The 19,225-nt window shown below is 34.0% G+C and overlaps 1 pseudogene; it reads right to left on the bottom strand.

Annotated features, from left to right (window-relative positions):
* Window positions 1-16,518: 16,518 nt before the first annotated feature.
* On the bottom strand, window positions 16,519-16,649 carry LOC145294454 (U2 spliceosomal RNA; annotated as a pseudogene).
* Window positions 16,650-19,225: the final 2,576 nt, after the last annotated feature.

The raw sequence follows: 19,225 nt of genomic DNA, 5'->3' as shown, positions 1-19,225 counted from the left end.
TTGCCAAAAGGCTTTTCTGAGTATCTAAGCGATGCTCTATTTCAATCCGTCATGCGTCTATGATTCTCTTCATCAATAACTTGAATGAGGTAGGATCTCAGCTCAAACCACACGCTGTTTACAACGGGCTGACCGTTGGAGTGGCTGCGTTCAACTGAAATACAGAATCAATTACGAACGACCCTTCGGCAACGTTCACAATTCACCATGATGGCGTCATCAACTCGAAAAATGTTCAAAACGGCGGGAAATTGTTCAAGATTAATAACTAGACAAGTTATCATATGTGATTATGCACTGCTGTAAGAGGCGATGTCCGTCCGCAAATCTATCGGTTACGCTTGAGATTGTCGGTTCGGTCGCCAATCTGTTATGATTGAGAAAGTATTCATCGCTCGGCGCGCATGTCGAAACGACATACCGTATTATTAGAATATCCATTATTATTGTTTACTACGATGTGGTAAGCTGAAAGTATTTCTAAACAGATACATACATACATACGTACATGCATCAATATATACATAATTGCACACATATGAAGAGGCTGTGGATGAACTGAGAGAGATATATAGATAGACAAAGTATATATATATATATACATATACACACACACACACACACACACACACACACACATATATATATATATATATATATATATATATATATATATATATATATATATATATATATTCAAACACGTATCATTGAAGACGACAGAGTTCTTCTTTTTTTCGCATTTTGTTTGATATCTTTTTATTTCGGCTGGCATGTTGTATATTATGGTGCCCAAAAGTTGTAGTTCGGCCATATTCTTCTAAAGCGCTTTCTGTTGGTACATCCAGTCGTCGTCAGAAGCGATTGTTGTTGCTGTCGTTTTTGTTTTTTTTTGGGGGGGGGGTTGTTTCGTTTGTGAGTGCTGGATGGGTAGGGGAAATTATTTTTATTTTTTATTTTTATTTTCTTATTTTATATTTCATTTATTTAGTTAATTCATTGTTAGTTAGTATATGTGTCCCGATATTAAATGAGATTCGGTTAATAAGGGGCTGTAGTTTTTTAATTAGTATGGCTTCTGGTAATTTTAGTCTCCGTGCGCAATTTTGAAGATATCGAATTTTAGTATTATTAGTTAAGATATTTCTGATGTCGAACGACTGTGGGTTTTTATCATGGTATGTTAGGGATTGTTTTATGGCGCTATTGTCAGTTAAATGATAGTGTAGTCGTCGGGAGAGTGATATTGTGGTGTGGCCTATGAATGCTTGCATAAATTTTTAGTGTGGGTTCGGAGACATTCTTCGAAGGGACAAATAAATTCATACACTACATCAGTGTTAATATTATTATTGTTTTTAATTATCAAATTGGAAGTTTTAAATTTAGTATAATATATTATTAGTTTAATCTTTTTGTTCTGGTTGGTGTGTCTGGTGAATCTTTTAATTAGGTATGTTATTATTTTGTCATCTGTTTTGTAGTTAATGTGTAGTTGGTCTTTATAGTATGCTTTGATGGCGTCGTTTCTGTTAGGGTTACGGTTTATGTTTTTATTGTGGATTGAGTTTAAAAAGGGTTTTCTCTGCTTATCGACAATTTTATTGGAAAATTTAATGTTTTTTTCTCCACCCCTAAAAGAAAACGGGTTGTCTACTCTGAAAGCCGTTCTTTAAATGAGGCTGTTAGGAGTGTTTATACCGAATGCCGTTCTTAAGATGAGGAGGTTGGTGGTGTTTAATTTTAAAGCCGTTCTTAACATGACAATACTCAAAGATGTGAAGTGAGAAAGTCATGATTATTTAGTTTTACACGTTAAAAAAAAGACGACATAAAACTGAAGTTTAATTTAATACTATTAGGGGAAGAGTGGAAAGGAAGAGGAAGACTTGAACAACAAACGGAAACAACTAGGATTGCTACCACTGATTTCAATCACTCTAACCAGTTCATATGTACAGAGAATCTCTAACCTCCAACACTTTTTTTACTTTCCATTATTATAATTAATTTCGTAATTTCGTAATTTTATTGATTCATACTGATTTACACATTCCCGTAATTGCTTTTTAATTCAAACAATACCTGCATGTTATCTCCCCAAAGCAGCACTAATCGCCAGTTAAAGCCAGATTATTTTATTTCAGCTACGGCCGCCAGTCTCTGCAATTGTTCTTGGACGGCAGTGGCCACCACCAACAGCAACAACAACAACAACAACAACCGTAGTTTACTTTTTTGCGAAGGGTGGAGCAGACTTCCATCGGGCAACGCCAGTTAACGGGTCCTGCTAGTTAATAATAATAATAATAATAATAATAATAATAATAATAATAATAATAATAATAATAATAATAAAATTAGTTATTATTATCATTATTATTATTATTATTATTTTATCATCGCCTCCATTCAGTCAGACGTAAGGATAGCTGAGGCAAGGATTGCGCAATCTCCAACCACACCTCTCCCGAATCAGCACTCCTTGAGTCCAGTGACAAGGAGAAGTCTAGAACAAACCAATGGCGAGATAAGCGGGGAGAGTATACAGCACCTGGAATTCCCAAATACTTACTCCTTTTAGTAGTCGCCAGACTCAACGTTTCTTCACTTCGGCGATCTAATGGGAACCGGTGTGTCAACGTGATTATGTCGTATTATAGATAATTATAATAATGAACACGTACGGATACAAAACTGTTCGTCTAAATCTCCCGAAATAAAATTTTCATATACGTTGGTAGGAGTAAATTAAAATCCACCTAAAGAGGCGGGTGTGAGGCTAGATATTTAAAAATTATATATATATATATATATATATATATATATATATATATATATATATATATGTATGTATAGAGAGAGAGAGAGAGAGAGAGAGAGATGGAGGGCGAATTCGAACGAGTTAATCGGATCTAATACATACACGTAATATCCGAGTGATTTGAATTTGCAGATATTTTAATTAATTTCCCTTTTGTTGAATGAATGTAATAAATGTTATTTATGTATTTTTATTAACACTTAAGATTTGAATGTTTTCCATTCTGAAGATAATTTATTCATTAATAAACTTGCATTAAGATTGTTTAATTGAAAATGTAGTTTAATATTTCGATGAAAAATCCATTAAATTGATCGAGCTATGTTTAATAACGGTAAGAGGTTCGATTTTTTATAAGCCATTAAACGTTTTCTGCTTCCTATTTTATTCTTTATTTTTAATTTTTTTCTTCTTACTATTTTCCTTTTGTCCTTCTTTTTCTTCGTGATTTTCTTTTTCTCTTTTATTTTCTGTTTTTCAACCTTTTTTCACCTTTTTCTTCTTTTTAATCCCTAGGTTTTGTTTTACTTTTTCTCTTTTTAAGTTTTTTTTTATATTTTCCTTTTATACATTTTTATATTGTTTTTTTTCTTTCGCGTTCTCTTTTTTTTAAGTATTTCTTCTTTGCCTCTTTTTTCTTCTCTTTTTCTTAGTTATTTTTTCGCATTCTTTTTGTTTTCACCTAATTCTTCCTTTTAAATATTTTCGTTTATTTAACTTTCGTTTCGTCGCCTTTTTAACCGTCTCCTTTTTCTTCGACGTTGTTTTCTATTTCTTCTTCTTCTCTTCTTCTCTTTTTCTCCTTCTTCTATTTTTCTTCTTCTCCTCCTTCTTCTATTTTTTCGCTTCCTTCTTCTATTTCTTTCTTTTTTTTCTCTCATTTTTTCACTTTTTTCTTCTATTTTCTCGGCGTCTTCTTCTTTCCCTTGTTCTTTTTTCACATTGTTCTTCTTCTGCTGCTACTTTTTCACTTTCTCGTTTTCTTCTTTTTTTTACTTTTTCACCTTCTTTCCTTTTTGACTTTCTTTTTTACCTTCTTATTCTTATATTTCATCTTCGTCATCTTTTTCACTTTTTCTTCTTTTTACATTCTTCTTCTTTTTCACCTTTTTTCCTATTTCAGCTTCTCAGTCTTTTTTCACTTTCTTAGTCTCTTTTTTTACCTTTTTTTCCAACTGCTTCGTAATCTTCGTTTTCACCTTCTTTTTCTTCTTTTTTTTCTCTTCTATTTTCACTTTCTTCTTCTATCACGAACACCTTGTTTCTTATTCTTCTCTTTCTTCTTCCATTTCAACTCCATTTTCATTGCGTATCTTCATCTGTTTCACCTTTCCTTCTAGTTTTGACTAAAAGTGGTCCGCAAAATAATCGGAATATTATTTTGATATCGATGAATTTTCAGGTACAATATTTTTAAAAATCAATTCGAGTAAAAAAAAAACTATTACAATAACACCAGAAGCAACAAAAAACAAATATCGAACTAAGAATGCGTGATATTTTTCGATTTATTTTAACAATTAAACTATAACATTCTTCCATTTAAATGTGCGAATTTTATATTAATGATATAAACTGTTTATTCAATTAATCAATTGTATAAATGTAGTTTAGCTTTCGTTTGTAAAATCATTTTCGTGAAATAGAAAATTAGACTGGCAAATGTTTATTCAAAGAGGATTAAAAGGTAACTACAAAAATATTTCTTTATCTCTATATAAATAAAATTGTCACCTTGTTTTTCGATTATACATAACTTTGATAAATACACATTGAATTATTATTTTCATTCGCATAATATCTGTTGTGGGGCACAAATCACCCCTATTTGAGAACTAAGTGGAATCATCCAGTCCTATGAATATCACTGGTTTCAGAGACTAAATGGAGACATTCATACCATGTTTAACCGCATGCTACGAACACGTTCCTTTCATACGACTTTAGTGGCTCCTATATTCTTTATGATAAATACATATTATATTTATACACTTTACACACTACTTGTGGTTTCTTTCATTTGTGAACTCTAGTACGGGTCTACAACAGTATTTATTTAATGAAAACAATTACTGGGAAAACTAAAACGATTATTTTAATCCTATTTTTAAAAAGTATAAACAAGGCTGCGACCTTTGGAATTATTTTTCGCTAAGCTCTCCACCCGGATAATGCTCGGTAAATACAGATAGTTTTAACGTCTTTGCTTCATTTCTTTTATTTTTCAAAACTTCATATAACAATAATAACACATTTATTAATTTCTTCACGTAATAGCAAATATTGTAGACTTTACAAATTTACAAGCACTTGTGAAATTCGGTGTTTATTGGTACTCCTTAAACTTCATAAAAATAACGAAGAATCATGTTTGCTCAGTCACAAATTGCATATTGCACAATTATAAAAATATGGACAAGTGCAGATTTTGCCACACAGAAGTAGAAAGTGTGGGCCACCTGAAATACAAGTTGCAAGGTTCTGCTAGGGAGACAGCTTCCATACAATGATATAATGTAGTGTGAAAATATCTCTGCGAGAAAATTTGTAAAAGGTTGAATATCTAATGCAACAGCAAATCATGGGAACTTGTACAAGAATTTAAAAAAAAAACTATTGGAAATAAGTCAGACATTACGTGGGGACGCGAAAAAAGGTCTACCTTCGAAGGTTCCGGAGGTTTCGACGCCAAGCAGCGTTCTCGGTTCAAGAGGCATTTTCGTGGAACCAGCTACCCGATGAGGTCGTAAACCAGCCAACACTACAGGGCTTTAAAGCGACCTTGGACAAACGCTGGTTGGACCTCCACGGTTTTTCCCCTGTATAATTTCACTTCGTACATAAATTGTCACTGACTTTTTCGCTGTTAATGACAATCGGTTGTGAGTTTATTCTTTGTCAATAAAATGAATTAATTAAATGAATTAATAAATTAATTAATAAATGAATTAAATGAATGAATAAATAAATGAATTAATAAATGAATTAAATGAATGAATAAATAAATGAATTAATAAATGAATTAATAAATGAATTAATAAATGAAGTATATGAATTAATGAATGAATAAATGTGCAGCAAATGTGCAGCTTATTTTATTTAACTAATTCTACTAAAGCTTGTTCCTATTACTGCGCGCACTTCATATAAATAAAATGAGAAATATATATATAAATATGTGTGAGGGCAATTCTCAACCTATACATTACACGAATTTTTTATCTACAGACTTGAAATTTGGTATATAGGGTAATCAGACATGTGGAAAACTTTTAAATCGGTTTTCATCTGGAAAAAAAGGACTGCTAGAAGGTCGTAATTGAAACATGGCTACGTGAGGATCATCGGATTTTTAAGTGTTTGTCAATTGTTTCACGAATGCGCATGTGTGAATTGTTTACATGACAGATTCATTATGATATAAATAAGTAGGTTTGAAAACATTTTATAAAGATGTGTCAAGCTGGCCTAATCGTTATTGTACTCGGCCCACTGTCTTTAGGTTTTTGGTTACGATCTTAGCTCGAGTATTTCTTTTCTTTTTTTTACTTAGAAGAATTAAACTGTTTAGAAAAACCACAATACTCGCATGCACGTGTCTTAGTTTCTGTATTAATTTAAATGTAATATTTATGCGTATTTTACAACTGGGCAATGTCTAGCGGTCCGCTAGTTAAACTTTTTTTCTATAGGGTAACTAAAAAACTCCTTTCGTATTTAAAGGGGGGGAAAGAAACATTCACAGTATGTGTAACTTATATTTAGTATTCGTCATCCAGCTCCTTCTACTAATGTGTCTCCAGATGTTCCATCCCCCTTTCCGGTAGAACTCAGTGGTTTTGGACGGAAAGAAGTCTGTAAGGTATTAGCGCAAGTCTGCTTCTGCCAGTCTGCTTCAATGGAAAAGATCTCCACGAATTTTATTATCCAAGGAATCGATAAGGTCGGTCAAGCAAGGTCAGGTGAATAAGGTGGGTGGCACAAAGTCTCCCGCTCAAGTTGCTGTATGGTATTTCTGAGAATCCGTGCAACATGTAGCCTGGTATGTAATCACGAAAGCAAAGAACACTTTGCGATTCAACAGTTCTGCATCTTTCCATTGCACACGTTTCAGTTGCTGCGTCCCCAGCGATCGTTTACCTCGTTGGAAGCAGTTCATAATGAACCACTTAACGACCTATCCATTTGACACAGCATAATCTTGCGTGGGTGCATAGACGGTTTTGCTATGTGGGGGACAACAGTCTAGGTAAGCAACCAATGTCTGAAGCGCTTGGGAATTTCGTACAGAATTCACTTTTTATCCCTAGTAAGCACTCGATTTAATAAGGATGCGGTGTCGATAAAGCAGAGATACGCAGGCTGCTACTTGTTGCCCCTTATGGGCCTCCTACAATGTTTGTGCAAGCAATATTCTCAAGTTGTACATCTTACTTAGGCGGTGCATGTGAAATCGGCTTCATCGGGAATTTTGGATTTTCTTGTAAGTTCACCACAAATTAGACTACTGCTCTTTGCAATGGCCGCTTTCGGGGCTCACTCATCAAGATTTCTGTTCGTCCACTGCGAAGCTCATCACGAGGGAATAATGAAACCAGTTGCGTACGTTCATCCACATTATTATTGCCGAACGCTTGGCATGCGCAGTGAATGGATGCCGCTGCTGATGAACCCAATTTGAAGGTGTAAAGCAAACAGACCCGAAAAAGATCTCTAGTCACTTCCATCTTGCTCACAGCTGTGTGATGGCCGGGCACGGTGAGCATGTATTTTTAATGTTAATAATCTGACGTTCCTACTTCCGGCTGTCCGAATTTTAAAACAATTGCTATACACATTTCGTATATTTTTCAACTTCATGCAATGCTTAATCAAAAAGAAACAGACAAAACTTTTTGGTTTCCTTGTTAACCATATTCATGATCTGCCTGATTAAAAATCACACATGGAAGTCCCAACTTATCAAGTCACAACTTATCAAGGGCCGGATGCCACTCGAGATTAGATGTTAATGAGTGCATGGTAGTCATCGGGATAACAATAGTGGTAGAAATGGGGTAGAAATTGATTATTTAAGGAGCTGCTCAACAGGAACTTGTTTACATTGAACTTGAAAACAATCATGTTGTAGTCCGCTGAAAAGCATGCCAGCAGAACAGAGTCACACAGGCAAATAGGTCTAAGAAAGACGCTTTATTCATGGACAATTCGTTTAGATTTAGATAGAGAGTGGGGGAAATTTGAACGTCGTTGTAGCTTGATGAGTGCTTTGAGTAAAAATTTGGCAAAGGGGGGGGTCATAGATTGAAGCTCAGACGAGCACTTACCATGAAAATTATTATTGATGCGTGAAACTTAAACGGTTGGACACGGTTGGTTTAAAGCTCATATCTTTCAGAATATCACATTTCGTTGTTTCATGACTAAAACTAAAACTGCAACCAAAGTCCTATTGCAAATCTTTCTACTTCACATGATTAAATTAACCAATCAGACACGTCTGCCCTCGTATCAGGCGACAAATAAATAGCGGATGTAAACTTTGTAAGTAATTAATGTTAATAAACTTATGCATTTCATAAATCCTTTTAATGTCAAATAAACCTTCAAGTTGACGGTGGCTAAGTGATTAATGACAAGGTGTGTCAAGTTGGAATTCAGTTCATCATGTCACTTATGATGTTGGCAATGTTGCAGTTAGCTGGAAAACAGCTTAGGTGTTTGTTTTCCACGGATAGGAATTTCTAGAAAAGAAACTTTGTTCATGGAAGTTTTGGATAAAGAGAGAAAATGGCGGAAAAAAATAAACTTTGGCTTTAGCAAGAGGAGATACGAGGTGCCTCCAATATGTTTCCAGACTATTTGTATGGTATATTTAAAATTGACTCTTGAAAATTCATTATGTTATTGCTATAATCACTTTGTGCGATGACTGACTAATCTTTATGATTTCAAGATCAAATGAACAGCTACAATAGGGATTAGAATGCAACCTACTAAAGCCTAATTAGTATAGGTGATGAGTTTCAGAGATGCAATCTAGACAGACATGATTGAAGGCTCCTATCGTCTTTTGGGATTTGTACACACTGGCAACTTAATATATCGTCTACAACAAAACTAGAAAATCGGTTTTCATCAAATGGAAATGGAATCATGTCGTCTTTTCTAGAGCGACAATTTTATCGTTCTTCCCTGTATATATGTATGTATGTATGCATATATATACATATATATATGTGTGTGTGTGCGTGTGTGTGTGTGTGTTAAGTGTCAAGGATTAGAAGCACGATAAGCAATAAACTTGACAAAATGACACAGAAACGTATAGACAAATTTGGAACCATCTTGCATGAATCTAGCATCAGCTTTTTTCGAGATTCAAGGAAGGTAGGGGGTCTGTGAGGAATGATAAGTTTTGGAGGAGTAAGGAAGTCAGAACACCAGAGTTGATTGGCCAAATAAAGAATATCATGGATAAGGGCTGTCGTGTGTTTATAAAGACAATAAGTGCACAGTTTAATGTCAGTGTATGAACTGTACATATAATCATTTGCGAGGAACCGAGGATGTGGAAGATTTACGCGAATGCACATGTCCACAACTCCAAAATACATACAATATATATATATATATATATATATATATATATATATATATATATATAACAAAATAGGTTGGAGTGGCTGAATAACTCATCCTCCCGTTAAAGCGGTTCCATCCTCTTTCCCGAATTTGATTACTGTGCACTTTTAAACTCTCATCCTCGAGTGTCCTATGGGCCTTGATAAGTGGTAATATATATTTTTTACAAAATATATGTATGTATGTATATATATATATATAACAAAATAGGTTGGAGTCGCTGAATAACTCATTTAATGCACATATCCACAACTCCAGCCTAGTCACAGACTATTTGATCCAAATGTGCATCAATATTTTCACCATCTCTATAGTCCATTGCTCTCTGTGACTTTTGATGAAAAATACCCTTAGAGGCTGTCGTTATGAGACAACTGAGGAGATGAAAGAGGCTGTGATGAGGGTCATTGACACGCTCATACAAGAGGACATCTATGGAACTTTCCAGAAATTGTTGGAACGATACAACAAGTGCATTTAGCTGGAGGAGATTACTTCCAAGGGGCTAGAGTTTCATGTGTGTAGTGTTGTCTTTAGATACATAGACGATATCCTTATTTTCCCCCTCAAACGCACAAATAGAACAACTCAAAATAAATGATCTGAAATGGAACACGTACATCAAGTCTGTTGCCAAGGTCGCTGGAAAGATGGTGGGATCCTTCTACCGCTCCAGAAGATATCTCACTACTGATGCAATTCCCTATCTATATAAAAGCCAAGTACGTCCAAGGATGGAATACTGTTGCCATATCTTGGCAGGAGCTGCTAAAAACAGCCTATCCTGCCTTGACAGAGTACAAAATAGACTTCGTGGCTTAGTGGGGGATGCCCTTTTATCTACCCTGAAACCTCTCTCCCACAGAAGAGACGTTGCGAGCCTATCCTTGTTTTATTGTTATTTCCATGGCAGGTGCTCGTCTGAACTCCAATCTCTGGTCCCCCCTCGCCAATCATTCACGAAAAACACCCGTCTAGCTGAATCCACTGTGAAAAATTTCCCCCACTCTATATCTGTGTCTAAAAAAAAAACGCGGATTCCATGAACAAAGCTTCTTTCTTAGAACTGCACGCCTGTGGAACTCTGTTCCGTCTGCCTGCTTGCCACCGGACTACAACTTGGATGTCTTCAAGTCCAATGTTAACAAATTCCTAATGAACCGCCCCCTTAAGTAGACACTTCATCAAATCTCCACACTAACGTAATGTACTTGCAATAACCCTTATCCCTGAGTGGCTTCAGGGCCTTGATAAGTGGTGATCACTGTGTAAAAAAAAAATAAAAATAAAAAAATAAAACTCAGTGGAACCATCCATAAAATTTACACAGGAATCCGAACTAGACAACTCTCTAGCTTTTCTAGATATACTTATCATCAGATCAGAAAATGATCAGAGTTTCAAAATACATAGAAAAACTACACACAAAAACGATTACATTCACTACTACTCGCACCACAATGATAGAATAAAAACTGGTATGATCATTGTTTTTTCTGTGTGCCTTTAGAATATGTAGCCTCCAATATCTTGATGATGAAATTCAACATATCACGAACGCTTTAAAGACATTAGAATATCCGACTTATTTCATTTCTAACGCGAAGAAAAAAGCAACGGAAATATATTCTAATATAAACAGAAAGAAATATAAAACAACAGATACCTCCTTACTAAACAGACATTTCTTTATCCTTACACATACTTAGAATAATAAAGTTTGCGACACTCTCAATAGACTTGGTATTCGATACAAACAACTTCTTCAACAATAAAACAAACATTAAAACCACTAAGCACTCTCCCAAAACCCTTACATCCAACTCCGACATATATTTTATCTCTTGTAACTACTACTACCAAACATATATAGGTGAAAGACAACGTAAATTAGAAATAAGACTTAATGAACATAACAGAAACATAAAGAATGGAAACTCCTTAAATGCACTTATCTGCTGAACATGATAACTCGTTTAACTTTGATCATGCAATAATTATCAAATTTGTTGTAGATAGAGCAAAACGGAGACTTCTAGAATCAGCAATTATTTCAAATACTAGCACCATTACACAAAGAGATGGTTTCTACAATTTAGCCCCTATTATAGAAAATATAATAATAAGAGAGCAAAATATGGATAGAGATCCTGAGTAATCAGTCTATATGTTCTTAACCGTCTCTCCTCATATAATTTCAACAAAATAAAGAAGATAAAAAAACTTAAACATGCATGCACATATGTATATGAATAATCGTTTTAATGTGTATATATAAGCATAGAATAATCCAACCTTTCCGCACGCACATTTATAGTTTCATCCTAGAATGGAAAGGACTTTGGGAATTTTTCCTTTTTCACTCGCATGTGGTCAGCAATCGTTTTTCTTCTACATTTTTCCTACGAAATCCTGATAATGTCCCCTGAAATAGGAACGAAACGTTGATTACTAATTTAATAATTTAATAATCATCCGTTTGCCTTCTCAAATAGTATTTATATATATATATATATATATATATATATATATATATATATATATATAGTAATTTATATATATATATATATATATATATATATATATATATATATAAATATATAGTAATTTATAAAATATATATGGCGATTAAGCTACACTGGATATTCCGCGTTTCATCCACTCTAGGATTCTTCAGGCTAAGAGTGGATGAAACGCGGAATCTTCAGTGTAGCTTAATCGCCATATATATTTTATAACTTACTAACTAGCTCAACCTACGTATTGAGCACTTTTGAAGTAAATACTTAGTTTACGCATAAATTCATACTTTTTTATATTAATTTTATGTGAGTAAATGAAGTAATTTACATATATATATATATATATATATATATATATATATATATATATATATAGAGAGAGAGAGAGAGAGAGAGAGAGAGAGAGAGAGAGAAAGAGAGAGTCCATCTATGAATTCTGACGATGCTAGTTGGACATTTCCTCTCTTTGGGGATCTTCCTCTAGTTGAAACAATATGTAAACTCATTTTGGACTCACAGTAATAAATTTCTTATATATATATTTATATATATATATATATATATATATATGCATATATATATATATATATATATATATATATATATATATATGCATATATACCGTCGTATTGAAGTGAATTACATTACAGATTGGTGAATCTAATGGTTCCTAGTCTTATAGAATGCTAAAAAAAAATATTCATATGAGACAATTCCAGCCAAATAAAATTGCTCAATATATTAGAAAGAGCAAATACAGATTCTAATTTATACGTTTAACTTTCATTTAAAAGGATCAATTTTCCAATAAAAATTTATTGCTTGAATCAAAAAAATACGAATTTAAATTTGTATTCTTTGATTTAAGAAATGAATTTGGAATTTTATTTTAAAATTGATCGTTTTAAATGAAATTTAAACATATAACTATAATATATATATGTATATATGTGTGTGCGCGTGTGTGTGTGTGCGCATATATTTATCTTTAAAGATCTAAATAACAAGTATTACATATCTATAAATATATTTATAGATTTACAGATATATACATGTATGCGTGTACATATTTTGTCATAATCATGCATAAGTATATATCTCTATCAATACACATATACATAAACATATATATACACACACACACATACACACACACACATATATATATATATATATATATATATATATATATATGTATATATATATATATATATATATATATGAAATAGAAGAATACGTCTCCGGGTTGTTTGTCTGCTTTGAATTGTTTGCGTAACTCAAGATGTTATAGACATTTATGATAACAAAATAAATTTTAAAAAACTTCTGTCTATTTTCTCTTTTTCTGTTTTTCCCGCTCTTTTTTCTCCTTTTCAAATGTTTTCTCATTAAACTCTTTGAGCAAAAGAAAGAAAAGTTTAAAACAAACTCGGAAAACATCCCAAATAGTAGAGTCCGCCATTTTATTTTAATCTATCTTTCTCTTCCCCTCCATTTCCATCTTCCCCCTCTCTCTAAAAGCTAGCCATCTCTTTCAGGCTATGTTTTTTTAGTTTTTTTTTTGTTTTTATTACATTTTCACCCCAAACAAGGCACTTTGGTGTAGGGGGCTACTATCAGGGGAAACATCTACTGGGGTACTATGTAGGGATTAGGGCAGCGAGATGTTGGTTCAAGTTGCACTTGAACTTATGCATGTCAGTACAGTTGGGGAAGCAGTGACCTGGAATGGAATTCCAAAGTCTAGCAGTTCTGGGGAAGAAACTACTGGAGTAGAAAGATCTTTTACATCTAGGGATCTCTACAGTGTGGGGGTGGGATTTTGCAGCTTGTCGGGTCTGTCGAGGGTGTTCACGTCGTGGGGGCACAAGTGCTTGCAGTTCTTCAGAGCATTCACCATTATAATACTTGTAGAACAGGCAGAGGGATGCAACGTTTCGACGATGGGACAGAGGCTGAAGTTTAGATGTCAGTTTAGGGCCTATCAGATTTGCGACTCTCTTTTGAACCCTGTCAAGAAGCGAGAGACTAGTAGCCGATGCACCGGCCCAAATATGACAGCAATACTCCATACATGGGCGAATAGTGGCCTTTTAGAGGTACAGGATACTTTCGGGTGTTAGAAGTTTTCTAGCACGGTAGAGACAGCCCACCTTCCTTGCAGCGGCCCTGGCAATGCCCTCGATGTTATTGTTCCAACTCATGTTTCCTGTGAACGTTAGGCCAAGGAGCTTGAGAGACGTACTCTCAGATAAAGAGTCGTTGGCCATTGCTATGTTACCTGTCTCTTTCTCTGCATTTCCTTATTTGTGTGTATCTCACTCGTGCTTTATTCCTTCTCTTTTTTTTTTAATCTAAAGAAAGAATTAGTGAAGTTTTTTGTTCCTAGTTTTTAAATTTAAACTGATATTCGCAAGCTTAGCCAGTGCAGCGCGAATTCTAAGTTTTGACGATATAATGCCATCATCAGTTTAAGTTTTTTTTCTCTTTTCAAATGAAGACAATGCGCGGCTCGCTTGAAATAAATTAGTATTTTTTCTCCTCGATATAAGTGTTGCTTAAATTAACGTTGAATTTCGTATCTTAAACAAATAAATATTTGTATATTTTTTAATCCGTTCTCCGTTGTACAAGTTTCCTAAACTTATTTCAATTTTCAAAATCAGAAACCAACCAATCAGAATCGCAAACGAATGTGATATAATCAATAGTGAATAACAAAAATGAATTATTATTCATTATTGATCTAATAGGTTATCGATCATTTCATTTATTCAAAATATGCTGTCTCATTGACCATTTGTCTCGAGTTTTATAGATATGTTTATTTATAGTGTGTATATGTCCGTGTTTGTGTAATTTTGTTCCTGAGAAGCTGTTTCCGTATAAGAATTCTTCCTAAAAGCATCGAAGATATATTTATACGTGAAAAGACGACATTATTTTTGCGCCTACTATATATATATATATATATATATATATATATATATATATATATATATATATATATATACATACACTAAAAAAATAATAATTATAATGTCGTTCATCAAATTCTGTCTGTGTTTGTTTACAATATCATGTCAGCTGATATTTAGTCTGACGATCTGAAACATAGACTTTTTTCGCTTATAGATAAAAAAAAAAATTACAGGGAAATATTTCATGTTACACGGGCCGGTGTAACATGAAATATTTCCCCGTAAAAAATCTCCTTTTTATTTATAAGCGAAAAAAAAAGATCCATAATTTGTTGCACGACAACTGTTGGAAAATGTATGAACATCGAATTACCCCTATCTATTGGCAAAAAAAGCAACCTGCATTCAATGAATTGTGTAAAATGAATCGTTGGCATAAGTAACGTATTTTGTCATTTTGAAAATGTTGCTTTTGTATAAAAGAGACAAACTAAACCCTAAATGTCTGTTGTTTTTCTTTTCTCTTCTCTTCACTGTATCTCTTTCTTTCTTTCTTTCTTTCTTTCTTTAAAAGAGACAAACTAAACCCTAAATGTCTGTTGTTTTTCTTTTCTCTTCTCTTCACTGTATCTCTTTCTTTCTTTCTTTCTTATACATTCATTTTATTTGTCTCTTTTACTCTTTCTCTCTCTCTCTCTCTCTCGTCTTCTACTTCTCATTTTTTTCCAATAAGTGAAATGATTGTTTTTTTCTATCGCGCTGTACAAAAATCCTTTGCATAGCATCACTTGTTTAACTTCTAAGTTGATTCATAAACAGGGGACTTGTTTCCGTTAACACCGGTGATTAAAATCGAGAATTTATTGTCACGAACAATTCACGTGTGAATAGTCCACATGTTTTCGTTGGAGAACGCAAAAACATCGTCTCAAAATAATAGCTTAAATTAAAAATTACACGTTTTTCTTTAATGTTGTTATTATTATTATTATTATTATTATTATTATTATTATTATTATAATGACCTGTGTATGAAAGCTCTTTCTGAGCCAATAATAATAATAATAATAATAATAATAAAGAGACTAAACAGCCAAGTAGAGTCAAGGAGGAAGGAAAGACCGATGAGAGAACACTGGTCAGATCTCCGTTGAATAGGTGCGGAGAGAACTGGGACCTTTGGGAGGCTTATTGCCACCCAAATTCCAGTAAAGACTAATAGCCGCTGACAACGAGAAGTCAATGGCAGGCAGCTGTTGCGATAATACAAATTTATTTGCAAATATTATCGAAAGAGGTTGAGAGTACTGGAAATCTAGGGAGATTTGTTGTCACTCAGCTTCCAGAGAACACCACAGGCTGTTTTCAACGAGAGATCTTTGATAACCTGTGTGAAAGCTCCTTGTTAGCCAATAATATTTAGCTGGACCTGTGGAAATTCTACAGCAGCATTATTCATATGTAATTTATTGCTGCTGGGCGTGAATGGAGACCTCACGATATTATTTTAACTCTTTTTATAAATTGAAAAATATTTATATAAATAATCTGATTAATATAGCGTCAGAATATATCTGGTTATTATGGTTTATCTTCAATTTCCTTATAGGAATCTGTGACATATTTTCATTGTATGGATGCCGTCCGGTTCGGACGGAAACCCCACGATATCATTATATCATCTTTAGAGAGAACAGATACTACCCTTGTATCCTAGCCAGAAGGCCAAGAAGGTATATTTTAGTTTATCTACAACCCAAAAATGGTATTATTTATTTTTATTAACTTTTTTTTTACATTAAATCTTTGGTGATCGGGAGATCCTAATTATTTAAAAAGGAAGATAGAGGATGATAACATACTACGATGTAAAATTAGCGAATCTATATACCAATTGTACTGTTCGTAGTACGTTATCACCTTCTATGCTCCTTTGTAATAAATAGGGTCTCCCGATCTAATAATTTAGAATTTAGAAACCGTGACACACGTACGTACGTTAAAGTTACTACGACTTAACTTATTATCATTATTATTATTATTATTATTATTATTATTATTATTATCATCATCATCATCTATATATAAATATATATAGATAATAATAATCATCATCATCGTTTCGTCGTCATCATCATCATAATCATCATCACCACCGTCATTATCATCAACATCATCGTCGTGATAATTGTCGTGGTCCTCTTCATCCTGTTTAATCATCATCATCATCGTCGTCATTTTCGTCGTCGTCGTCATCATCATCATTGTTGTCGTCGTCATGGTTTTCGTCGTCATCATACTCATCATCATCATCATACTCATCATCATCACCATCATCCTCATCATCATCGTCGCCATCATCATGATCATCATCCTCATCATCATCGTCGCCATCATCATCATCATCATCATCATCATCATCATCATCATCACACACATCATCATACTCATCATCATCATCATCATACTCATCATCATCACCATCATCCTCATCATCATCTTCACCATCATCATGAGCATCATCATCATCATCATCATCATCATCATCATCATTATCATCGTCATCAGCATTGTCAGCATCATAATCAGCAGCAACAGGAGCATAAAAGATGCATTGCTTCTCGGACTTTTCAGTGCGCCGTCCGCTGTTGATCCATCAACACATTCAAACTTGTTGAAAAAAAAAAGATTAATTCCATTTTTTTCTGCATTTTTTATACGAAGATTTATATTTACCTTCATTTAGAATATTTCGATTACTGTTTTCATCTAGAGTGTTATTCGCACAACGTTTCAGCCGATGTAACCTCCGACTTTCTTCAAGTGTATCTTGTCGAACTCGGAGATATTTTTTCGAACTTGGGAATTTATGCAGAATTTGGAACACAACTCTTTATTTGATCCCCGGATGTAGTATATTCCCGTTTCGAAGTAATTCGCAATTGTTTTCGGATATCACTCGCGCTAAAGATTGAACGTTTAACCTCCTGAAAAGTGTCACTTACAAATTTTAGCAAATACTTTATTTGTTAAGCCATGAATCTTTGCAGACGATACTCAGAATACAATTTAGAATTATTTAGGACTTCTACCCGGTCATGGCTGACGAAACGAGCTAATGCTACCCGTGTGGACTGAATTAGGTTTTCCGTTCGAAATTCCGTGCAGACTCCCGGTTTCAACAGAAAGATTCCCAAGTAAGACCAGATACTCTTGAAGAAGGTCCGAGGTTACATCGACTGAAATGTTGTGCGAATAACACTCAAGATGAGAACAGTAGTTTGAATAATCCAAATGATAGGATAGAATAGTCACATTATTTTAAATAGTTTGAAAGAATAATTTTACTAAATAACTTATCAGGTCTGTGCGGATAATATTCAGAATACAATTTCGAATTACTTTGTATTTCTATACGGTCGTGGCTGGTGGAATAAGAACAAGCTACTCCTGTCGATTAAATAAAAGTTTTCTTTGATATTTCTTGTAGAATCTACGCGGAATTTCGAATGGAAACTTTTATCTAATCTACTGGTAGTATGTTCTTGTTCCGACAGCCTGTTATATCCTGTTCAACGCTATATAATAATATGACAAAATACGCCGAGTGGAATGCGTAACAAAAAGGTTTATTAGTACTTCGCAATAATACAAATACAAAATGGCTACTTGCTTTTGAAGTTAGATAAATGTAAATGAAGGTAAAGAAAAAGGAACTTAGCGTGTGAGAGCTAAACGCTCGTTCCTGGGAAGCTTGGTTAACCGGGGTACACTTGTAGAGTGTAAGACGCGAGACTGATAGGACGCTAGACTGCAAACAAGACAAGACGCCCTACCTTAAAATGGTAGCTCTTTTATACACTGTTTCGTATCCGGTTCGATACGTAGTTATGTCCCTTATAACACAGCCATTACCGGGTAGAAGTGGGACGTGATTCGCAATTGCATTCTGTATATCGCCTGCACTGACGATTGAACCTTCAACCCGCTGCTTACAAATGAAATTTATCAAATATTTTATCTATTTTGCCACGGACGATACTCATAAGACAATTTCGAATTACTTAGTACTTCTGTCCAGTCATGGCTGACGGAACGAGGGCATGTTACCCCCGTGAATTAAATAAAGGTTTCCGGAAGATTTTCGGTTTCGCCAGAAAGATTTTCAAGATAATTCTGAAGATGGTCGGAGATTATATTGGCCGAAACGTGAGAATAAAACTCAAGTTTCCTTTGATATTTCATGCAGATTCCCGAGTTAGACAGAAATTATCCGGGATAGACAACCTACGCCTGATTTCGTTGATATTCCG

Source organism: Euprymna scolopes, chromosome 15 (assembly GCF_053919585.1).
Source record: "Euprymna scolopes isolate OS-2025 chromosome 15, ASM5391958v1, whole genome shotgun sequence".
In the NCBI taxonomy this organism is placed as follows: Eukaryota; Metazoa; Mollusca; class Cephalopoda; order Sepiida; family Sepiolidae; genus Euprymna; species Euprymna scolopes.
Note: the sequence above shows the minus strand (reverse complement) of the source record. Positions and strands in the feature narration are given on the sequence as shown.